General features: G+C 37.7%; 1 protein-coding gene and 1 pseudogene across 2 annotated transcripts in view; both read left to right on the forward strand.

Moving 5' to 3' along the window:
- Positions 1 to 25,963, forward strand: part of GALNT7 (polypeptide N-acetylgalactosaminyltransferase 7) — a 197,346-nt gene that overhangs the window by 46,422 nt on the left and 124,961 nt on the right. The gene's annotated exons all lie outside the window — the stretch shown is intronic.
- Positions 20,348 to 21,136, forward strand: LOC140513318 (SUMO-activating enzyme subunit 1-like; annotated as a pseudogene).

A 25,963-nucleotide genomic window follows, 5' to 3' on the forward strand; every position in this document is an offset into this window, starting at 1 on the left:
AATCAGGCCTGTGTTTTAGGAACAGCAAGTTGGCAGCTGTGCAGAGGGACACTTGAGGCAGCTTCTTGCTCTCTTCCAGCTTATAGATTCATAGGATATTTCAAGCTAGAAGGGATCTAGCCTTAATCCATCCCCTCTCTGTTACAGATATAGAAACAGAGGACCAGAAAGCTTTCAGAGCCTCCCCCAGAACCATCATCCTTTGTGTGGACACTGTAAATAATAAAGTCCACTTGAGATACTTCCCCTCCCTTCCTCCACCTCAAGTGTTTGAAAGGGCAAAGGTTTTTCTCATTTTCTGTAGGGGAAATAGTCCTGGCAGCCAGCCTGGGGATGCCATCCCTTCTTGAGTCAATACTCTCCAAAGCAGCAACAATCCTAAGGCTATTAGGGGGAGGGGAGAAGGAAGAGGGGCTATAGTTTTTCTTTCTTTTTTTTTTTTTCTAAAAATATTTTCAAATTTATTTTGTTAGATGTTTTCCAATTACCTTTAAAAAAATTTTGACATTCATTTTTTGAAAAATTGGAGTTCCAAATTCTCTCCTTCCCTACAGCCCTTGAGAAGGCAAACAGTGATATCAATTATACATACGAAGTCATGCAATACATTTCCATATTTTCCGTGTTGCCAAAGAAGACATACATACACAAAACAACAAAAAATTAAAAGTGAACAAAGTATGCTTTGTTCTACACTCAGACTTCATCAGCTCTGTCTCTGGAAGTGGATAGCATTTTTCATCATGAGTCCTTTGGAATTGCCTTGGATCATTGTCTTGATCAGAGTAGCTAAGTCTTTTGTAGTTGATCATCATGACAATATTCCTGTTACTGAATGCTGTGATCTCCTGGTTTGACTCACTTCACTTTGTATCAGTTTATATAAGTTTATTTAAGTCTTCCCAGTTTTTCCAAGGAGATGCAGAACTGGTTCTTACTCTTACCTCCTTTCCTCTCCATTCTCTCTGACCCTCCATCAAATTTAACTCCTTGGCCCTGCTAACAATGAATGAGCAATAATGTCCATTTCTGTTTTGAATATTACTCCTTTAAAATATAATAGAGCTCACCTTGCCAGGGCTGATATATATTACACATTATATATGTATATTACATATACATATATGTATATATAGTCTCTAAGGAGACTTTAGCAGTCCAATTCAAAAATGTTTTTTTCATTATGATGTTGGAGAGGTCACTTAACCTCTTTGCCCTCAGCTTGTCACCTTTCCCCTCACCTTCCTTCCTTCCCACCCCCAAGTCCAAGGCATCCATCACTAATCCAAGGCAACTTCCATTCTCTTCCACATTCTACAAGCGCTTTTACCACAAGTGCTTTAAGAAGGTTCCACTATTGGAACCTTCTAAAATATTAGAGTGGGATAGACTCTCTGAAGTTATCTCGTCTGCTTCTTGCACCCAGAGGCCAAGAGTCCCTGCATCTCCTAACAAGGCCATGTGGGAGTGATAGGAATGAGGATGGGAATAGGGCCAGTAAAAAAGGCTGAGGATTCTGGGGAGGTTGTAAGGAGTTGAGTAGGAAGGGGAAAAGGCACTGGCAACAATGAACGGGTTTTTCTTTCCTTCCTCTTCTCTTTGCGGATTGAAGCTTAGGAATGATGGACGGGAGTGGGTAGATGATCAGTAGCTGAGGTGCTGAGACAGCATGCCCTTCCTTGGTCCAAACAACCAAAGTGGGCATGGGGAGGAGTGAGAACAGTGAGTGGGGGGTAGCAGGAGAAAGGTCAGAAAGCAGGAGCCAGACGGTTTTCTACTTCCATTCCTTTCTTGCTTAACACTTTACTCCTGCCCCTCAGCTTTTTGCCTAAGGTTGAAGGGGTGGATTGGGATCAGGGATGGAGGATTTATGGACCCTTTGTTCACTTACAGGTCTCTTTTGGATCCCTGACTTGTGGACCCCCATCTAGCACCATGTTAGTGTTTGCATATGGTAGTGTGGTCACTCTGGGAAATATAGTCATTATCCTTAAGGAATTCACATTCTATGAGAATCTATAATATACTCATCCAAGGATTTTTTGCTTGAATGTGTGTCTGTATGTGTATACATCTGCCCCATCCCTATAAACTTTTTCTCTACAGAAATTTTTTGCATAACAAATTTTGTACATGGAACAAGGGATGGCTGTGATTTTATTCATGTTGTGATTCATATCACTTGTATTTTCTGGTTCTGTTTTTTAAACAGTCCTAATGTTCTCAGATTAAAAATAGAATAGTAATGGCTTATTTTAAATACTTCAGTATCATAAAAATATAAATTAAAATGTTAAAAAAAGAATATGTAGGTGACCTTTAAGGTTCTTTTAACTCTAAGTCCTATAATCCTATAATATAGTAAATCAATTTTTAAAATGTGGCATTTTACAGAACCAATTTCCAATGTAATGTGTAACTCTTTATAATATTAAACAAACATGGATAACCTCCTGAAGTCATGATGCCCAGGGTGGCAGACAAACACTTTGGGGTAAAATGTGATCTATTGTGGCATCCTAGAAAAACAGAGAGCAATAGATTTGAAGACAGAAGACTGCCAGTTTCTTAGGTTAACAGATTTTCTCTAGATATTTGCATTCTTTTAGTAGTTTCTAAGTTGAAAGCAAAGATAACTCTTGAATCTTCTCTCTTTCTCCTCCTCCTTTCCCTCCTCCCTTCTCTCTCCTTCCCTTCCTCTCTCACCCTATCTCCCCCCCTCTCCATCACCCTTTCCTTCCTCTCCCTCCTCTTTCAAATCTCTCTTGATTTCCCCCCATTCCCTCCATCTCCCCTCCTTTTTCCTTCCTTCGTCTCCTCCCTTTACCCTGCCCTACCTTTCCTCTCTCTTCCAATACCTCCCCCCTCATCTTGTGTTTTTTCTCCTCCCTTTGTTACCTGTTCTGTGTGTCACTATGCCTATGGCTTGGGTGTGATATACTTCATTGTCCCCCATTATTCAGATGGTGAAAAGATAGGACAAGGGGCAAAAATCCTAACCCTAGCAGCCCTGACTTGGCCAGAAACACATCAGCTGCAGAAATGATTCCAGTTGGGTTACATTCTGTCCAAGTGAACCATCTTAATGGTTTTGAATGACCTTAAATGTCATGCTCTTCCCCACCCCCCAAATTCCTCTCCCTCTTAGTCTATTTGCAAGGAGCTTATTTTGCTTTGTCATATTAAATTAGGTGATGCAATTGATAGCATGCTGAACTTTGAGCAAGGAAGTATCTCTCTCAGATACTTAATATCCATGTGGCCCTGGGCAGGTCAATTAAACTCTCTAACCTTCAGTTCCTTACCTGTAAATTGGGGGTAATAGTAGCACCTACCTCCCAAATGAGATATTTGTAAAGCACTTTGCAAACCTTCAGGAACTATATAAATATTGACTTCTAATTAAAATTAAATTTTTAAAAAAGGCATTTTTTGCCTCTGCAGTAGTCTTTAAGACATAGGTATATCCTGATTTCATGTGAGAGTTTAAATGAGAGTTTGTAAAAGGAATATAATCTGTCAGACTGTCCTAAGGTTTGGTTTGGAAAGTATGAACCATAGTGATTTTGTGACACTGAAATACATATGTTGAAACCTCAGTTTCCCAGAACCATTCAGGAAAACCCTCAGATAACCAGACTTAGGAGAAGAGATACTTCTCTTCTTAGATGTCCCTAGGATAAGGGAAAAAGTAACAAAGGCCTTATGATTGCTTTTAGCACAACTTCTAGGACCTTCTTGGGTAGATGCAGAGGTGATCCAGTCACTGAGGTACAAGAATATATAGAACTAAACAGTAATAACGGATAGCTGTGAATGAATCTCTCTACTGCAGAATCCTCAGTCAAAAAAAACCTTCTATGTAAACACTGAATGTAATTAGAACCTTAAAATACTTTCAGCAACAATGGATATAACAGAAGGGATGCTTAGGTTTCAGCCAGGCCTAAATTTTACTTAATCAGAGGCTCACCCTGCCCCCAGTTGCCAAAACATTGTCATTCCTTGGTGTAGTGGGGGTGTGGTGAATAATTAAAGATTTAAAAATTCTCCTCCTGATGGTTTTTAGGCCTAGACTTTGGACTAGTATAGGTTTGGGTATGGGTGGAGGGGGAGGGAAGTAGGGGCTTCTTTGATGACCCCCAAAATAGAAATTAAAAACCGTTTTAGTGATTCTCTGGGCATTATGGCTTAATGTTATTGTTTTCTACAGTAAGGAAAGAACATTTAGGGGCCTTCAGTTTTTAATATTGAAAAAATTTGAAATCTTTGCCCTAACACTAGAATGCCAAACAGCAGAAGGTGAATATTCAAGTTTGAATGCTCTGTAGACTGGGTCACAGTGACTGCCTTCTCCCTTCCTTCATAGAGGGCCTAGGCTAAGAGCACAGAATACTATTCCAAAAGACAGGTCTTAGAGAAGTCAGACAGTGGTGGTAGGTATTATCATAGCAGAGTTTCAGCTAGAAACTGCTAGAAAGAAAATCAGCTGATTTGTAGAATCAGTTTTATTCATTTCAAGTAAAAGGTTTAAGTTGAATGAATTAGGATGGATTTTTTTTTAACCTGCAAGTCTAATAAATTTGAATGGTCTTTGATGAAACGAATTATTCACATTTATAGCAGATACAGTTAACAAGGGCTGATGAGTAAAATAATGCTAAATCCATTACCATTAAAAGAAGGGAAAGTAAAAAATTCTTAATTATAGACAAAATTTAAAGGTAGAGACAGTTTAGGAAAAGACTATATAGTCATCAAGTTGGGTGAAAAAGTTGCATTTGAAAAGATTTTATGGAATCACAGAAGCTTAGATTTGGAAAGGATCTTGAAGAATCCTGAAATTCAATACTCATTTATAAAAGAGAAACCCAGAGGCCCAAAGAAGTTCAGTAATTTATCCCTCACACAGAAACAGAGCAGAACTAGAATTTAGATATCCTGGCTTCCAGGACAATTTTCTTTCCACCGTGCCAGGCTGTAATGACTGGCTCTCTTCAGAGGATATAATAAAATGTTAAGATGTGGAGGTATAGTCTATCATGACCCATTCACTGATCAGGAATAGAAAAATGATTAAATGTATCCTGAAATATATCTATTGCACTTAAATGAAACATTAACCAACTGCAACCTAGTGAATTATGTTTCCATCAGATTTCTTCCGTGTGTCTTTCTGAAAATTCACTGAGGTGCCATTTGCAGTAAGCATTTTTGTGTCCAACGTTTTTTTTTCTTTCAATAAACTTTAGGTGCTGAGTACAGAGGCTAAATTAGAAAGGTGAAAACAAAGACCCATTATTGTGAATGCACCAGAAAGAATAGAAAAGAATTAGCTATAATATAACCCTGTTTTCTGGGGATTACAAAATTATCAGATTGTTTCAGGCAAAATCCCACTTGTCCAAGTGTCAGGAAATTGCGTGTAGAATACACAGGGGAGAGTATCTAAGTTACCAATGATTGCCTGAGTTCTAACTTATCAGAAATTTGAGGAGAAAAGTGCATGCCCCCTCCCAGTAATTATTCTGAGTTAGCATACTGTGAAACAATACTTACTAACAAAAGACTCCTTCATTTCAAGTGTCTGGCTGAATTTTTTAATACTTAAAAGTCCCTAATCTAAATGAGAGAGAGAACATGGTTCTTAGTTGTTGTCCTACCCATGTCTTGGGTTTATTTGTTGGGGGTGTTTTGTTTGTTTCTTTGTTTTTGTTATTCAGAATAAAAACTTTTAAACATGATCTGTCTAGCCTATGTTTCCAGCTCTTTCTTTCCCTGCAGGCTGAGCCTTGTTGAAAGACTCCTTTTAAGAGGTATTGCGACTGTACAGATGCCAGTATGAGGGACTACCAAGAAAGGGCCTGGTGGAACTGACAACAAAGGGAGATTTTTTCCTCCCTATTTGTCCTTAATCTGTGGGTTCTGTTATCTAAAAACTAAGGGATATGAGGATCTTGCTTCAGTAAAAGGCCCTTTCTGATCTCAACTTGCTGGACAAATCCAGGGTGAGAGGTAGTCAGAGGGCAAATTGAGGAACAGCTATCAGGGTTCAGGATGTATATAACCCAGAATAACAGTAGGTCAGAAGCAAGAGGCAGAGTCTTCCTCCAACGACCCATGAATGGAGCCCGCATCATAGCTCTCCAAGGCTTCCCTGAGGTCTGGTCTACTTTTATGGTTGCTGCTTCCTTAGGTCCCTTTTCCTTTACTGTTCACCAATGACTTCTCATCTGGCATCACAATATAGAACTGTAAGTCCAGGGAATGGGGCCCTGAAGGAATAGTTTTGCCATTTTTCCCTGACATTTATAACCAAAAGTTAGATCAGAGAGAACAACTAGCTTTTGACAAGGGTAAGCAAAAGGTCTCCCAAGTTTTTTTGGTATTTTTTTTTGGTCATCATCAGAGATCCTAGCATATTGTCCATTTTTTTTCTAATTTTAGGACAAGGATAGGGACTTGACCTATCCTGTTGGTATGAGAATGCCCAGTGAAGAGGCTCCCTCTGCTTCTCTGCAGCCAGAGCAGAAGTGTCAGACATATAAGCCTGTGGGCCCCATATGGCCCGCAGCACATGCAACCTGAACTAGATTAAAATATAATTGGCAAATAGTTAACAAAGTAAATAAAAATATAATAAAGCATAAGTATAATAAAATAAAGAAAATAATAAAATACACAATGAAAGTATCACCATAATATAGAATGTAATATATAATTAGACATATAAAAGCATTTTAGAAGTTAATCTCTGTGTTTGCCACTTTCTCTTTATGACCCAGATCTTCTGGCTCCAAGATTGGGTTCTCTATCCACTACACAACACTATTTCATGTGACTTTTTTTACCTTTATAGAAATAATTTAGTAAAGTCAGGATTTTTCTAATTTATTTCACAAATTCAAGGCAATATTAGTTATAACTTACACAGTTAGACGTACAGGTTAATTGGTAACGAGGGTTATATAGGTGTTTACCTTAGTGCACAGTAGTTATATCTATAGCAGGAGTTAAATTGCCAAGTGCTGGCACTGATTTTTCTGTCCTGGAGATCTTTGAGTTACTGACACTTGATCATGAGTAAGAAAAGCCTCTTTGTTTCATAGCAATATTATCAAAATTTTGAACTTTCAAATATTATTATGTTATTCTGGTTAGGTGTCCATGGTAGCATATATAGGCTCAACCCCTACATTCTAGCCAGGCTGGCCTTGCCATTCCCTGTACAAGACATCCCACTCTTGTCTCTGTGACTTTGCATAGTCTTTCCTTAGCCTGAAATACTCTTCCCCTTTACCTCCAGCTTTTGGACTCCCAAGCTGTCTTCCAGCCTCAGTTCCCTACCTAAGACCTTTCCTGATGTCCCTGGTTGTTGGTGTTTTGCACTACTTTAGTAGACAAATAAAGCACTGGACCTGAAGTACAGAAAACCCGAGTTCAAATTTAGCTTGAGATATTTTAGTATTTGTATGACCCAGAGCAAGTTGTAACTTCTGTCTGCCTCAGTTTCCTCATTTGTAATATGGGGATAATAATAGCACCTAATTCCTAAGAGTATTATAAAGATAAAATGAGATACTATACTTAAAACATTTTGCAAACCTTCAAGTGCTATATGAATGCTGGTTATCACCATCATCATCGTTGTCATCATCATCATCATTACCAACCCTATGGGCAGATAAGGTAGATAGCGGGTACTTGGGAGAGGAAGAGAAGCTAAACTGGAATGGAGACCTGGTATTGCTTTGTGGAAGCTTCCTATTTTGAAGTATAAGTTTTGTTAACTAGTTGCTAAGTTGAGTTGTTCCAGTGTGATAAAGGAATATACTTGCTATCAGTGCCCTGTTCTAATTAAGGCTCTTCAGAGCCCTGGACTAGTAATTGAGAGGTATAAAGTTCAGATAAGACTGGGTCCCTTCCCTCATGGCAATAAGAACATATATAAACATAATTTATAATGTGACTTAACATTACAGGGATTCAAAATGAAGTTGAAAATGGGGGAAGAGCAGAGGTCAGGGAAAGGCTACATGGGAAACATGGTTTTTGTGCTGGTCCTTGAAGAGTAGGTAGAGATTTAATAGGCAAAGATCAGGAGGATAGAAGAAGGAAACTATGTATGGGGACAGTAGTTGAATGATCTAGTTTGGCTTGACCCTGGAAAAGTGTCTTATGAGAGAAGGCTGAAAAGATAAAGGTGATACAAGGCTGTGAAGGGCATTGAATGTCAAGAAATCTAAATTCCAGAAATATTTATTGTGTAAAGCAGTTTGAACTTAATTTGATAAGCAACCTGGTACTACTAATGTGACAGCCATTGCTCCATGTTTGAAAGAGTTATTGGCTGTAAGAGTCTGAAGAAGATCTGTATTTGCATTCTGGTTCTGCTACTTATAGGCATTTAACCCCAATGGATCTCAGTTCCATCATCTGTAAAATGGAGAGTGAGGAGGAGGGTGGACAAAGTTGCCCCTTCTAGCTCTAAAATCTGTGATCCTATGTTTGGTGTCCATTGCCTACTGGCCTTGAGCAGAATCAGGATTTGGTGAGATTGAGTCAACAAGGCAGGTGACAAATAGATAAATATAAAATGAATAAATGAAGGAATGAATAAAATCCTCTTTATAGAAACAACAATAAGGATATATGCAAGCATTCACAAGGATACATGATATTTAATGCAATAATTAAGGTACCTCACCAGATCTCTCACATGTCTACGAGGATACTCCTAGGTCAAGGGCAGTAGTAACCTGCCTGAGAGCAAGGAGTTCGTCATTTTCTTATCATTTTCAGTGCTGAGTTATGTGGGGTTCCTCAAAGTTAGCTAAGGCCGACCTTAATGCATTCTGCCATGCCAATTAGTGAAGGGTTCTGTCTCCTCATTTGGAACTGGAGCAGTCTGTGTGTCTCTGAAGAACAACACGCTATTATGAATGCTACCTCCATAGTTGCCCAGATCATCTGGGTCTCTGTTATGTAACAGCAAACTTGGTCCTGTGTGTATGAGCCTTGAATTTCCAAATAACATAGTCAACCCCTTAGGGTACAAGGTCTGGGGAGAACGTGAGGCAACTACATGCTAAGAAGTCATTTTAGAGATATTTTTTGAGCAGAAAAGCAACATGGCTCCTCACATTACCCACAGTACCTTAGATGTAATAGGTATTCAATAAATAATTGATCTTACGCTAAAACATTGATCTTTAAAACCATTTTCATAGTTAGCATTTAATATAATTGAGCTATAATGCATGTGCGTGTGTATAGAACATTTTAATCAGAAATGATTTCCAGTTTATATTTAATCCTGGGAGTTTATGCTATATTATAGACAACTATACATATTATATACGCACATATGCTGTATGTATGTATTTTATATGATAATTTATAGTTTTGTTATTTCCATTTAATTGTATTTATTATGCATTTTATTTTCTGGGTCTGCTTATTTCACTTTTCATAATTTCATATGTCTTTCCTTGCTTCTCTCATCAGTTTCATCATTTCTTATAGCACAGAAACATTCCACTCTATTCACATACCACAATTTACGTAGCCATTTCCCAATCAATAAGCTTGTAGATTCTTGAAGTAAATAAAAAACTCTTAACATGCTTGATGGTTTCTGAGGAAACTGAATCCCAGAGATGATGGGGGAGAAATATGGATATATGAATTTATACATATGTACATGTACACATATATGTACGTATACATATGTGTACGTATGCATATAATGCTTTGTAATCTAGTTAATGACCACATTTATATCTATCAAAAATATCAACAATAACTGTTAATTTTCACGGTTCATCAACCAAAACCATTTATCATCAGATTTAGACTCTGAATTTAAATCTTGGATTACAAAATTATACAGATGGAGAAATTCCTATTCAGCTCCACATCCAGCAAAATGAAGCTAGCTCATCCTGTCCATTAAGAGCTATTTCCTGAGCTTACTTTTTTTAGTCATTCCTTTCTTGAGTCTGACTTAAATAGACGTTAGAGTCTGCATAACAGATCCTTTCCCATCAGTACTATAAAGGATTCCTCTGTCAATTTTTAATAATGTAACTTTGTGTTGATATAGCACCTTTTATCCTAAGTGGCCTCAAGTGCTCTTGGATAAACTTTTAAATAGATGAAACATGGTACAATTTTGAAAGATGGGCCTCCTACTTAACACTGATTTTTTGTTGTTGTTGCTAGGGTGGGGGAAGAGAGGAGGGATAACTACACCTTTGTAAAATTAACACGTCAGTTTTTCTTTTGCTCCATGAAAATTTGATAAACTTCAAAAAATTTCTGGTTTGCAAAGGAACTATCTAGAACTATTTCATGGACCAGTTTTCTTTGAGACAGCTGTGGGGTGCAATGGATAGAGCACAGGGCCTGGAGTCAGAAAGACCTGAATTCAAATCCAAGTTCAAATAATCACTAGCTGTGTGATCCTGGGAAGTCATTTAGCCTCTGACTCAGTTTCCTTATCCGTAAAATGGGGATCATAATAGCACCTACCTTCCAGCTTGTTTTGAGGCTTAAATGAGATAATAATTTTAAAGTATTTAGCATGGTGCCAGGCACATGATGGTAAGCACTATATAAATGTTAGCTATTATTATTATACTCACTTTTTGTAAGACAGAGTTAAATAGATACTCCTCTTTACCTTAAAATGATAACAAATGGAAATGTTGCTTCTAGGAAACAGGATAATAATAGTTTGTATTTACATGGTATTTTCAGCTTTGGAAAGTCCTTTGCATTTGATTCTCCCAATAACCTTGTATGTGCAAGGTGTATGATTATTAATATCTCCACTTTATAGATGACATCTGAAATTAGGAAAAAGTAAATGACTTGCCTGAGGTGTGACCCAGCTAGTAAATGTCTGAGGTGGGATTTGAACTTGTATCCTCCTGATTTCAAATCAAATATTCTCTCCATCATACCACTCAGCCTGGATTTAGAATCCTTAAATTAGCTTTCAGAATCTAAGGTATAGTGGGTTGCAGTACATTCATTTTTACAAACTGAGAAACTAATCCCTGAAGGTCAATGACTTGGAATGTGGTTCAGATCACCCAGATACACAGGGGCAGGTTAAGGCTGTGAATCTCTTCTACTCTCTCTCCCCTGACATATGAGATAGTTTTTCTAGAGAATAGGAAACTTAAAATTTTTTCAGCAAGATTTGATGTTGAATTTCAAGGGCCAGCTCAGGCCCTAAGAAAACACTTTCAAGATTAGGAAATTGATCTTTAAATAGAAAAAAAAAAGTTCAATAAAGGCCCAAAGATGATCTTAAAGGAAAATTAAATATAGTTGCCAACAGCTACAATTTCTTGATCTAAATTAGATTGCCTTTGGAAAACTATCAAGTTCAATTAATGACCCCTAAGGTGATGCTGGAAACAAAGGCTCCACTTTTGTTTTGAGGCAACCAGGGTTAAGTGTGTCTGAGGTCAGATTTGAATTCAAGTTCTCCTGACTCTGGGGTGGTGTTCTATCCACTATACCACCTGACTGCTTTGAGTACCCACTTTTTAATACCAATATCCTTGTCCTGGTCTTGTAGGGCTTTCAAAGAACTGAAGCTTAGCATCATCCAAAAAAGCAATAGAGATGTTTGGGGGATATAAGCAGTCTGGGGCTTATCACTAACAAGGAGTCAATTGCACAAGAAAGCTAATATAAAGGATTGGTATCAGGAAGTCACTCTCTGCCTTTGGATCTCAGAGGGTTGGACACAGTGGCCTCTAATTGTAATAGCTGTGTGACAGGGCAAGTTACTTAACCTCTCTTTGCCTCAATGTCTTCATCTGTAAAATGGGGATAATAAGTGCCTATTCCTAGCCCCCATTGTGAAGATAAAATGAGATAATATTTGTAAAAATCCTGCATAATAAGCACTGTCATCATCGTCATTATTATTACCCTGAATTTGTGATATTATAATAATGCCATCCGACTGGAAAAAGAGACAGGCTGGTGGAATGTGTCATTTATCTGAAGAGACAGATAAATAAAGAGCTTAGTGACCTTTAATACTCTACTATGCTTCTGAGTGATTTGGAGCAAATTCCAAGTCAGTGACCTCTCAAGATTAGTTTCTCAGTTCTCAAATGAACACCCATCTTTCTGCTGCGCTGAGAATTTTGTAATACCCTCTGAAGGGTAGGTATATGTATGGAAGGAATGCCCACATTGGCGAAATCACAGAGCGTTTGGATTGCAATCACAAGCCTTATTTTCTGTGTACTGCAAAAACAATGGCTAATTTGGTCAGATTGTAGCCCTTCCTTATTGCTTCTCAGGATATTTTGAAGTGGTTGGTGGGGAAACAACACTTGGCTCTGTTCCTTGCTAAAATTTGGTCTGACCTTCGATTTGTCATGGGAATCAAAGACCCTTAATATATTGTAAAGGTCAAACAAGTATCTTCTATGACATCTGCTTCTTCAAGAGCCCCAGGAAAATCAGATAATAGAAAGAGGCACTCACTATTCTTTTAAACTTAGACTGATGCCTTTCTTTGGCTTGTAGATTTACAGACTACTCCTGAAGTGGAGTCCTCTTTAGGACCTCCAAAATCTCAACAATTGTGTAGCATCTAGGGAAAAATGATCTAATGTTTTAGAAACCCCCCAGAATGGTGTAAAAATTCTTATTTATTTCTACAAGCTTATTAATTGGGAAATTCATTGTAACTGTTTTGTTTCTTTGTTTTTTAAAAAGGCATAGGTGCATTGTAGTCTGTACCACAGGTGAGATTATGGATCCATTGAAAATATATGTTATCGTTACTCCTACAAAATATTTAATATTATATATATTATATAATATATATTATATATAGTAAAGTCAAGAGGAACTCACTTAACCTTTATGATTGACTAACTTTGAATTTGTAGACAGTAAGTTCTTCCTATGATATGAAGGAAATGTACATATAAAAATATATGTGATATTCTGTAATAAGAAAAAAGTTGTGGCACATGAATGTGGTGGAATGTTACTGTGTTATAGGAAGCAGTGAAAAGGATGAATACCAAGAAGCACAGAAGCTTATATGAACTGATGCAAATTGAATGGAATAAGTGAGATCAGGAAAACAATATGTACATTGGCTTGTAACATGTTAATGGAAAGAAAACAACAACAAAAAACTTTGAAATTATGTTTGGTCCAAACATCCTCCTTCTCCTCCTCCCCCCCCAATAAGGCATCTCCTCCACTCCTCTTTGGGATTGTTGGTGGGGAACAATGCATAATAATTCCAAACTTTTTGATATGTTGAGCTATTTTTGCCCTCTATTTTGTTCGTTATAAGGGATGGCTGTGTGGGAGAGGGATACTTTGGGAAATGCAGGTGATGTACAAATCAAAGATAGAATTCTGAAAACACTGTAGTTTCACTCATAAGTATTTAGTGGTCTAATATCAGTTGTATTGTCAGAATCATAACGGACTTTAGAGTCAGAAGGTACCTTAGGGGTCATCCCGATGAGAAACAGGGACCACTAACCCATATCTAAGGATTCTTGCAGGGGCAGGGTTAGAACACCATCTATTAACATTATCTATATATTATTGTATTTTTATTTAGTTAAATATTTTCCAATTTTATTTTAATCTATTTCAGGAGTCACTGCCTACTCTTGGTCTGTGTTTGATGCCTCTGATGTAAACCTGGTTCAACTACTCTTTAATCAGCTTGGAATTAGGCAAGAAAAGTGTTTATTTATACTCTGACTCATGAAGTCTCATTACTGAACATAAATCTCTCCAGGGAGATAAAAAATGGAAAATGGCGTCTAATATATCCCAAAATATTCATAGCAACACTTTTTGTGGTAGAAAAGAAGTAGAAACAAAATGGGTACTTTTCCTTTAAATTCTAACTAAAATTTTACCTTCTATAGGAAGCTTTCCCTAATCACTCTTAATTCCAGTGCTTTCCCTCTTTTAATTATTTCCTATTTATCCTGTGTATAGCTTGCTTTGTGTATATTTGTTTGTGTGTTGCCTTATCCATGAAAACATAAGCTCCTTGAGGGCAGGGACTAGCTTTTGTCTATTTTTATATCTGTCGCGTTTAGCAGAGTGGTTGGCACATCGTAGATGCTTAATATTTATCAAATGAATGAATTGGCTAAACAAACTATGGGGACAAAGGCAATGAGATTTTATTAGGCAGGAAGAAGTAATTATGAGGAATGAGAGACAAGGTGATATAGAATACTGAACTTGGAGACAGCAAGACTTCCGTTTAGTTCCCACCTTTGACATTTATTAGGCGTGACTGTCAGGAAGTGACTTAATGTTCCCAGGCTCAGCTTCTTTATCCATTAAAATAACGGGGTTGAATTAAATGGCTTCTAAGCTCCTTTCCAGCCCTAAACTTATGATGTTAAGACATTACAGGGGAAGATTTGTATGACCTGAAAAGGAGTGAAATCAGTAAAAAAAAATGAAGGATATGCAATGATGAGAATGAGGATAGACCTAAAAATTAGGCACAGTGCTCTAGAGCAAAAAATGAAACGTTTTTTCCTCTTCTTCGCCCAGAAATGAGAAGAAACTAGTAGGGCTGAAAGTCATCATTATCAGACATGGTTGTATTGTTTTTAACTTCACTGTTTGCTATGGAGGAAGAATTTACTTCAGGGAGAGTTGCTTTTTATCAGATATGACTATTGTATACACACATACACACACACATGCATATATATGGCAACAAGCCCTCCCCCTCCTTTTTTTAATTACTAAGGTAACTTACTATCTGCACAGTCCCTGTCAGTATTACTACAAATTCCAAAATAGTGAATGTAAATTAATGAATGTTTTACTGTTTTTAATTGGGTCAATGCATCCAGATTTTCAAAAGATCAACTGGCAACTTCCTATTCTTGTTTTAAAAAAGGTCTTTTCTTTTGACGCCTTAAGCCTAACTCATAAAAGCCTTTTAGGGCATTTAAAATATTGCTTGATTGACAAACCTTTGACTCACATTCAGTTTTTCTTAGGAATAAAGCCTTTGCATAATAGGGTTCACTACTACTTTCAGGCCTTTAACAAACCACCTTTTCACCATTCACCATTACATTTGCTTTGTTTGAGGTTATTATGCAGTTAGATAGGTTGTATTGTAATACTTGGAGGGTTATTTTTCCCGAGGGATTAGTGATGGCTTGCCACAAATTGAATGGACTATTGCTAGCCAAATTTACTTTAATGTGTATTATGCTTAACGCCCCCTAAAAGTATAATATATGAATGTAAAAAACTTGTCCATGGAAAAACTTGGTTCTGGTTTGTCTTGTTACCTACTTTGTTCCAAATCTTCTACTGTGTATAATAACCCTATTAAACAGAATGTGGAGTCCATAAGCCAGAACTCGTGGCTAATGGGATTGTAGTTTTGGTTCCTGAATGGGGCATGTTACCAGCTCTTTGTTTCATTAGATTATGAGCCTAACCAGCTTTCCTATGAATATGACCTATGGTGGGTCACACAGTGTGACTGGCTTGGCACATGACCATCACAATTATTGGGGGGAAAAACAGCTCAGGCAAAAATGCCTTGATGGTATTGGATCAGTAACATCATCTTTATATATGGACAGCACAGTGGACACATAGAATGGTCTTAAGGAAGGAAACATTAAATACCTATTAAACGCCAAGTACTTTATGATATCTCATTTGATCCACACAGCAACCTTGTGAGGTAGGTGCTATATTATTCCTGTATTACAGTTGAGGAATTTGAGGCAGACAGAGGTTAAGTAACTTGTCTACAGTCACACACCTAGGAAGTGTCTGGGGTCGAATTTGAACTCAGGTCTTCTTAACTCCAGGCTTCTTAACCCCAGAGTTACAGGACTAGTGAGTGGTAGAGTCTGTCCTTTAACCCCCAGGTTTCCTGACTTCCAGTTCAATTGCCTTTTCCATTCTGCATTTCAAATGGGCAACCTCAGTTACTCCAGTTATTTCAGATTTCTGTATCAGAACATATAATCAGTCAGAAAAGGTCACAGACTTTCTATTTCAGCCTAACACTCTTATACAAAAATGAAAAACCACAAAGATGTAATTTCAGAATGGGATTTTTCCCACATGTAGCATTGCAAAATAGTTGTGAGTTACCCCACGGAGTAGTATCACCACTGGAGACTTCCGTATAACTCTGTTTTTCATTTTGTGATAACTGAATAAAGAAGTGGTTGGTTTGCAATTCATATTCATCTCCCAACTTTTAGACCCTTATCTATTCATGTAGAATCTGTAATGCATAGGGAAGACCAACCTGAATATATCTGCCAGTGGTCCAAGAACATGGCTTATTGGATAGGGTTATTGAAGTAGAATAGATGCAGGTTGTGTGACCATGGCAAGTCACCTAACCTTAAGTACCCCAGGAAGCATTCGGATTTCATGACTTAAACCGTAAGTCTGAAACAAGAATAACAACAACAAAAAAACCCACCTAGTAGTACAGTTTTCATCAGGACTAAGCATAGTAAGAATATCTAGCTGTATTTTTCTTTTATTTTTAAATTTTATTTATTTTTAGTTTTCAACATTCACTTTTGTAAAATTTTGAGTTCTAAATATTTCCCCCTCTCCCCTCCCCAAGACAGCACACAATCTGATATAGCTACATATGTATAATCATATTAAACGTATTTTCACATCAGTCATGTTGTAAAGAAGAATCAGAACCAAAGGGAAAGAAAAAAATCACACGTGTCTTTCTGCATTCATACTTCATAGTTCTTTCTCTTGATGTGGATAGCATTTTTTATCATGAGTCTTTTGTCTTAGATCACTGCCTATCTGAGAAGAGCTAAGTCTATCAAAGTTGTTCATCACACAATATTGCTGTGATTATATGCAATGGTTTCCTGGTTCTGCTTACCTCACTCAGCATCAGTTCATGTAGGGCTTTCCAGATTTTTCTGAAATCTGCCTGTTAATCATTTCTGATGGAACAATGGTATTCCATTACATTTATATACCAGAACTTGTCCAGTCATTTCCCAGTTGATGGGCATTCCCTTGATTTCCAGTTCTTGATGACCCTAATAAAAGCTACTATAAAAATTTTTGTGCATGTAGGTCCTTTTCCCTCTTTTATATGGCATAGTTCCAAATTGGTTCTCCAGAATGGTTAGATCAGTTCACAACTACACCAGCAAATGCATTACTGTTCCAATTCTCCCACATTTTCTCCAACATTTATAATTTTCCTATTTTATCATGTTGGCCAATCTGATAGGTGTGACGTGGTACCTCAGAGTTGTTTTAATTTGCATTTCTCTAATTAATAGTGATTTAGAGCATTTTTTTCATGATAATAGATAACTCAGTTTCTTAATCTGAAAACTGCCTGTTCATATCCTTTGAGCATTTATCAATTGGGGAATGACTTGTATTCTTATAATGTTGACTCAGTTCTCTATATATTTTAGAAATGAGGTTTTTATCAGAAAAACTAGTTGTAAAAATTGTTTCCCAGCTTTCTGCTTCCCTTCTAATCTGGGTTGCATTGACTATGTGCAAAAACTTTTCAATGTAATGTTATCAAAGTTATTTATTTTGCATTTCATAATGTTCTCTCTGCCTTGTTTGGTTATAAGTTCTTCCCTTTTCCATAGGTCTGACAGATAAACTATTCCTTGCTTTCCTGATTTGTTTATGGTATCTATCACCCTTTATGTCTAAATTGTGTACCCATTTTGACCTTATTTTACTATACGTTGTAAGATGTTGGTCTATACCTAGTTCTGTCATACTCTTTTCCAATATTCCCAGCAGTTTTTCTTAAATAGTGAATTCTTATCACAGAGCCTGTAGTCTTTGGGCTTATCAGATAACAGTAGATTACTGTAGTGATTGGCTACTGTGTCTTTTGTACCTAACCAATTCCACTCATCTAGCACTCTGTTTCTTAGTCAGTACCAAGTAGTTCTGATGATTGTTGTGTTATAATACAGTTTTAAATCTGGTACTGCTAGGCCACCTTCCCTTGAATTTCTTTTCATTAATTCCCTTGATATTCTGGTCTTTTGGTTCTTCCAGATGAATTTTATTATTATTTTTCTCACTCTATAAAATATTTTTTGGTAGTTTGATTGGTATGGCACTGAATAAGTAAATTAATTTAGGTAGAATTAACATTTTTATCATATTAGCTCTGCCTCCCCATGAATAGCTGATATTTTTCCAGTTATTTAGATATGACTTTATTTGTGTGAAAAATATTTTGGAATTTTGTTCATTTAGTGCCTGAATTTGTCTTGGCAGGTAGACTTCCAAATATTTTATAATGTCTGCAGTAACTTTAAATGGAATTTTTTTTTTATCACTTGTTGTTGGGCTTTGTTAGTAATATGTAGAAATGCTGATGAATTATGTGGGTTTATTTTATATCCTGCAACTTCGCTAAAGTTATTTATTATTTTAAGTAGTTTTTTACTTGATTCTCTAGGAAATATACTATCATATCATTTGCAAAGAGTGATAGCTTAGTTTCTTCATTGCCTATTCTAATTCCTTCAATTTTTTTTCTTCTCATTGCTAATTGCTGTATTTTTCTAATGCTCTATGTAGAATCTGATAGCATCAAGAGATTTGGGTTTGCCTTCTGTTCTTAAAACCTCACTGAAAGAAGGTTGCTTCTATTATCCTAGGACCCTCCCTTTAAAAGGAGAAGTGCTAGGGTTACTGCTGATAGTTTATAAAATGCCATCCTAGATCCATCAGGCTCCAGAAATTCCCCTGATTAAATTTCATAATAGCCTTAAATTCTCTGACTGAATTGCTTCATTAAATCTCTCCCTGGCTTCTGGGGACAGAGTGGGAAGACAGATTTCTCTTAAATTCTAATATCACATGTCATTAGATGGGCTTGCCTGAGATTCATAACAAGTCCGGAAAGATAATAAAGATTGATCGTGGGATATGGTTCATCCCCAGTTCTTAGCATAGATATCATACATAGAAAGGAAGCCATTTCACTTGTGACTGAAATAGACATTTCTAGTGTAGAGAAAATAGGACTTATTTAAAACCCTACCCAATTTTTAGATTTTTCTTCACAAAAAGATTCTCTCGATAATTTTTTTCCTTCTAAAATTGATTTTTAAGAAAAATCATTATGGGCAACGTGATACTATCCAGAATAATTTAGTGGAACACTAGAGAACCAGGAAGACCTGGGTTCAGATTTGGTCAGATTCATACTGGCTGTGTGACCCTGGACAAGTCACTAAAGAGCACTCTTAGTGCTCTCTAGACTAGTATTATCAAATTTACTTAGAAACAGGGTCCACTAACACATACCAAAGGATCCCTGTAGGGAACATATTGACTTAGCAAACCACATATTAATTTAATTCAGGCTGTACTCAGGAGTGTTACTCACAGTAATAGAGCCTCCTGACCTTGTGTTGGGAGCCTGTGGGCTAGACAACATTAGTAGATAAAGTTTCCTCTCTGCCAGGTGTCCAGTATGCAACCCAGGGCCCATGCCACTCCCTAGTATGTTTTGAATCAGATTCAAATGTAATTGAGAAATATTTAACAAAAATAAGTAAAAATATAGTAGAACATAGATAATGTTCATAAGTGGTTTTCTAAGTCCACAACATACGGCAGATAAGGATCCCGGTGTATGGTTTTATTGCCCCTGCTTCTGTTTGAGTTTGACACCACTGCTCTATCCCAAAGAATTCACAGGTTCCAGTCCTAATATCTAACTTACAAAACAGCATAACACTTCCTTAATATTCTTGTGTGTCTGTGAAAGAGTGAGACCTTTGCTTTGTGAAAAGTTTCCAGTAGCTGTGATTCTGGGTGTAGAAAAAGACAGTTGTTGAAGGAAGTTTTGTGCTTGTAGTTCACAGCCAGCTGCTCAGGTAGACTTCACTACTTTGATTTCTTATCAGTTTTTAGTTTGAACATTGCTTTTTGCATCATGACAATTTGGGAAAGAATAAACATTGTACTTAGAGCTAACCAAAACATGATAACATAAAGCTTGTGTTGGAAAGAGCATCTGCGGTGCATCTCACATTCATTCTCTTCTTAAAGTGGAGAAAAGGATAATCTGTTCTCTCAGTTGGACATTGGTTGTGTCTCCAGGAAAGGATAGGCTTGGTCATAATAAGTTACTATGGTTACACACACACACACATACACATACATACACACAGAGTGCACCTTTAAGAAACCATTTACTCTGACTTTACCTCTGATCCCCCAACCTGGAGCTAATTCCAACACAAGTGAAATAGGAGTGTAGCCAAAATTTGTGTTAAGGATCTGTTCAGATAAAGCAAAGTATGCAAACAATCATTATTAGATTCCAAGTATGGTCATTCTGTTAGAAATCCTCTGAATGAATTTGTGGGTTATTGCTTTTGAGAGGGGATTGGTTGAGATTATAGAACAATTGAGTCTGTCCCCTGGTCAGAACCAGGCAGAAGCCTCTTTGGAACGAGCATAGAACCTCAGTCCAGACATGAAGGTGAACACAGAGAATATAGAAAACAAACCTGAGACTTTCTTCACACAGTTAGATACTGTGTGTCTGACCTGCTGTTCCAAGGATGTCTTAGTTAAAATGGACCAGATCCATATAAAAAATAGCAGCAAGTTCCTAACTGGGGATGTTTTGGGCTACCACCAAAGCATGTTTTCTAATATCGGAGAGCATGAGTTCGTGAAGGAGAAAACCAAAGTCCCTAAAGTCAGGCCAGGAGTGGAAGATGAACCTGACACTAAGAAGGCAAAATTGGAAGCCATAGAAATAACAGTGGCCAAAAAGAAAGTGGTTTTCTGTCTATTCAAGTAGGTTCTGGAGGTGGACTGGAGCAGTGAGAAGGCTGAGGCAGCCCTCAGATGGACCGATTATAATTACTTTCTGCTTCAAGTGCTTCTAAAATTCCATATAAAGGGCAGGATACATATGGTAAGGATTCTGAGTTGCTTCAGATCTGAAATCATCTGCTAAAGTCCCTGAGGGTGAACTCTGATCTCCTTCCTTATAACTTTGTCAGCTGCTGCTTTTCAAAGTTTCACCAGTTTGTACAGATGTTGGTAGGTGTTGAGACAGGAAGTTATAAAGGCCATATCTTAGAGGGACCCCCCTCACAAAGATTTCTTCTTTTTCAGTGGGATTAAGGGAAATGGGGTGTCAAGTATCTCGGTCCAAAATGAAAGCAAGCCTTGGTCCTACAGATGACCTGCAGCATGCCACTGAAGTCCAGGTGTGGGTCCCTCCCCAATGTCCCAAAGAGAAGAGCCTTTAACATTGGGATGGAATTCAGCAGGTGTGATTCTTGCAGTCATTAACAGATTCTGGTCAATACCAGGGGGTTTAGAGATGGACTATTAGTGTCTCAGCATGATTGGGTACCACATTTGTCTTCCCAGGGCAGAGGTCACTGATTCCAGCCTTCCTCCAATCCCATTGCAGTCAGGCTTTCTTCCTTTGTTGTATTCTTTGGGATGTTTCTCTGGGATGGGAAGCACTGCTCATCCCTTGGGAGCTTCTCATCACCGTTTCCTTATTCCCTACCTGAAGTCACAGTAAGAGCAATCTGGCTTTAAGTGGGAAAGGCTGGGGAGAGGGGATTGGGGGTGAGGAAAGCCAAGGTTCCAAATTTAGGCAAGTTCCCTTGGGTGAGTTATGAGAAGGGAAGGCACCAGGGCCTGGCACAGAGCCTGACATTTTAGTTTAGAACCCCTTTGTTGGAGAGTCCAATTCAAATTGGGGCTTGTTCCTGGTTTCTCTTAAGAGTTAGTCACTCACTGAGTAGGACATAACTCTACGCTTTGGTTTCCAAACAGATTTCAACCCTTTAATCATTTTGACTGACTAATAATTGCAAAAATTGGGGGGAAAATTTTTGAATTTAAAAATCACTCCACATAGAGGCCCAGCCCAGTGCCTGCTACTGAAGGTAATATTATGTAAGCTCGCAGAATCATTTACGTAGCCTTTTTGGACAGGAGTTTCTTGCATTTTTTACGAAGTTTGAGTGGGGAGGGTATTTTGTTTTTTAATAATGTGTTCTTTTGGCTTTCCTAGAATGGCAGCTGTTGTATTTTACATGTTTTCTGTATTTTCCTGGATTCTAAAAAACATAATAAAATAAAGTTGTTTGCTTCTGGGTTAAAAAGAAAAGCATTCTAAAATGATTGTTCCCTATCTAATCAGATTTGAGTTTTGTAGCTTATTCACAGGAATCATATTCTACAGTACATTATAACAAACATATATTAAAGGATTACTGTATTCTAAGAGTAATCCAGAGCTTGAACAAGACGCCCTCAAAAGCTTAGTAAATAATAATAGCTAGCATTTATGTAACACTTTAAAGTTTGCAAAGCACTTTACAAATATTCTCTTATTTTATCCTCACAACAATCCTGGGAGGCAAGTGTCATCATTACCCTAGTTTACAAATAAGGAAACAGGTCTCTAGGGGTTAAGTGACTTGCCCAGAGTCACACAGCTAGTAAGTGTGGCATACCAGAATTAATTAAAGAGAGAAAAAGAGGGATGGAAGGAGACAGAGGGACAGAGAAGAGAAAAGAATATTGAGCAAGTGTTTAGTATGTGTCAGACACTGTTAAACTCTGGGAATAGTAAGTAAAATGCTCCTGATCTCATGGAACTTACATTCTTAAGAGGGAAGACAGCACAAAAAGGGGTATAGGAAAGCAGGGAGGGGGAAAGTTGTTTGCATGGGGACATGGTGAGAAGTCAACCAGGCAGTGACATAGAGGCAAAATTAGGCAGAAGTTTACCCATCAGAGCTGAGGGAACCAGGGATAGGTTCAAGGTTCCAGTGGCGAAAAGATGAAAGATCAAATACCAGCACAGGTGGGGTAGTAACACAAAATTGTATGCTAAGTACATTAGGGAGTTATAAAACAAAATGTTATGTGAAATCCAAGGTGGGGAGGTGGCTACTGATAAAGGAATCAAGGGTAGAATTTGTGGAGGAAGTAACATTTAAGTTGACTTAAAAGGATGGTTAAGTCTTTTTTTTTTTGTTTGGTTACATTTTCAGTTCTCAACTGTCTCCCTCCCTCCCCACCCTGCCCTAGAGAAGGTCACCATTTAACGCAGTTCTGTAAATATATGTAAAACCACTGTATTTCTGTTTATCAGTTCTTTCTCTGGAGGTAGATAGCATCTTCTTTTCATATGTCTTTTCTAGTTGATTTGAGTCTTTATAGTACTCAGGATAATTTGGCTGTTCACATTTATTCTTGAACAATATTGCTATTACTGTATACCACGTTCTCTCTGTTGTGTTCACTTCACTCTTTACTATTTCATGCAAATCTTTCCCTGTTCTTCTAAAATCAATGTGCTCGTCATTTCTTCTTGCATAGAAGTTTTCCACAACTTGTTCAGTTATTCCCTCAATTTCCAGTTCATTGGCACTACAAAGAGAACTGCTATAAATATTTTAGAATACGTAGGTTCTTTCCCCCCTTTTTCCCTAATCACTTTGGGAAAAGATCTAATACTGGTAGTGCTGATGGCTAAGTCTTAGATAGATGAAGAGGGTAGGACATTCTGTGCATGAGAAACAATGTGAGCTAACACACAGGGATGTGAAAAACAGTTAACATTGGGGAGGTAGCGAGTATAGCCTAGTCTGATTGAAACAGTGTGCACAAAGGAGAAATGCAAAATGAGGCTGGAAAAGGTAGAGGGGTGTTTGATTATGGATGGTTTTGGAAGCTAGGAATAAGAATTTCAACTTACTTGGTAGTACATAGGAAGTCACTGAAGATTTTTGAGCAGAGGATGGCTGGAACAGATATGGTAGACATAATGGCACTTGGCACTTGACCCAGTGCCCTAAGGAGGGCTAAATTTGTAATCAAGTCTTTCTTGAACCTGGGTTCAGATCTCATCTGTAATACTGGCTCTGTGCCATGGACAAGACACTAAGCCTGCTTGTTCATCTTAAAAATGAGAATAATAGCAATAATAAAAATACCTGTAGTGCCTATTTCATAGGATGGTTGTGAAAATCAAGTGAGATGATGTATTTAGAACACTCAGCAAATTAAATAAAGTTTAGGATATGATCATATACTTTGGACTGGAAAGAACCATAAAGTTCCTGTCCTCTAGTCCCCTCAGATTATACATGAGGAAACTGAGGCTTCTAGAGGCCATGCAGTTACCTAGTGGAGTTTAGATTCAAACTCTGGTCCTCTGCCTCCCAATCCAGCATCCTTTCTGCTGCACAGAGAAGCCCTACAGTAGGACTCTAAAGAATAGATTACTATCTACTGAACAGATTACTGTCATTATTGACGATTCTTTTTTAAGAAGTTGAAAGGGAGAGACAAAAGATGGTTTTAGCATGGGATCAGAGTCCCAGAAAGTCTAGTTTTGAAATCCAGCTTTGATTCAGATGACTCACTGATATGAGCAAGCTGCCAAAGGAAACTCTTGGCCTCCTTCACATCTGCAAAGAGTTAGGTTAGTTGTGCTTACCTCTCTGTGAGGATGAATCCATTGATGTTTGTGTAGTCTTTTGAAGATGAAAAGTATTCCTAGAAACTTCACAACCCCACCCGTTCTATGTACAATGATTGGTGTTTAGACTTTAGGCAGCTGCTGTTTGGAGAGGCATATTTTATTCCTACCTGGGTCATTTAAGGTATGCCAGCATGTCAGTTTTTATTACTTCTTGAAAAGATACAAACAACACTCAAATAAGTCTGAACCCATCTTTTATTTTATTATTATTTTTTACTGCCGTAGTAGGACATTTAAGAACTTGTGGGGAGTTATTTTGGCTAGAATTTTAATTTAAATTGCATACCTTCCTTAAAAGAATCAGCTCCTTTCCTTAACCTCTAATATTGGTGCAGCAATTTGTATTTTGTCAAAGCACTTTTGTGTCTATCATCTCATTTGATCCTCTCTAATAGCCCTGTAACTTAGGTGAAGGGTTTGTTTGCCCATTTTACAAACAAGGAAGTTGATTAAGTGACTTGTGGAGGTATGGTATGAGAAAGGACTTCCAGCCCAGGGCTACATTCAACATGCATGTTTCCTTCTCAGTTTCCAACAAGATGAAATTTGGGGAATCAAGTTCACCCAGTGTGTCAGTTTTATGGTTCAGTGTCTCTTTGGAAATATTGTCATACTTTTCATGGCAGCTCAAAAAAATTAAAATTCCCATCCTAGTAGTAGTAACAAATCAAATTAAGTTCTGTGAGCAAATAATATCTAACTGGTGTTCTCTTAAAGTGAATAAACTCTAAATATGTAGAGAGTGACAATATAAGCAGTGCAAGATGTCTGTGAGTTCATAGATTCATAGCTACAAAGGGATCTTAGAGGGAGGTCATCTAATCTAACCTCATTTTGCAGGTGAGGAAACTGAGGGCTAGAGAAGTAAAGATATTAAGAAGCAGTGCTGGGATTCAGACCAAGCTGTAGCCCTCTTTCCAAAGCTTTGGTTATTGTTCATATTACTTAGGTTTTCAAAGAAAGCTAATCCATTCGAGTGAGTTTAATAGTAGTCTGAGAATCAGGGACAGCTAGGTGGTGCAGTGGATAGAGCACCAGTTCAGGAATCAGGAGGACCTGAGTTCAAATCTCACTTCAGACACTTGACACTCACTAGCTGTGTGACCTTGGGCAAGCCACTTAACCCCAATTGCCTCATCCTGGGTCATCTCCAGTCATCCTGATGAATATCTGGTTACTGGATTCAGATGGCTCTGGAAGAGAAGTGAGGCTGGTGACCTGCACAGCCCTACCTCACTCAAAACAAAGTCAAGTGTAAGTCATGTCATTATTTCTCTAATGGCATGGTCTTCTTTGGCAATGAAGGAAGGACACCCACCCACCCACCCTCTTGATACAGATTCTAATCACAGATAGCTTTTA

The sequence above is a fragment of the Notamacropus eugenii genome, chromosome 7 (genome assembly GCF_028372415.1).
Source record: "Notamacropus eugenii isolate mMacEug1 chromosome 7, mMacEug1.pri_v2, whole genome shotgun sequence".
Taxonomy (NCBI): Eukaryota; Metazoa; Chordata; class Mammalia; order Diprotodontia; family Macropodidae; genus Notamacropus; species Notamacropus eugenii.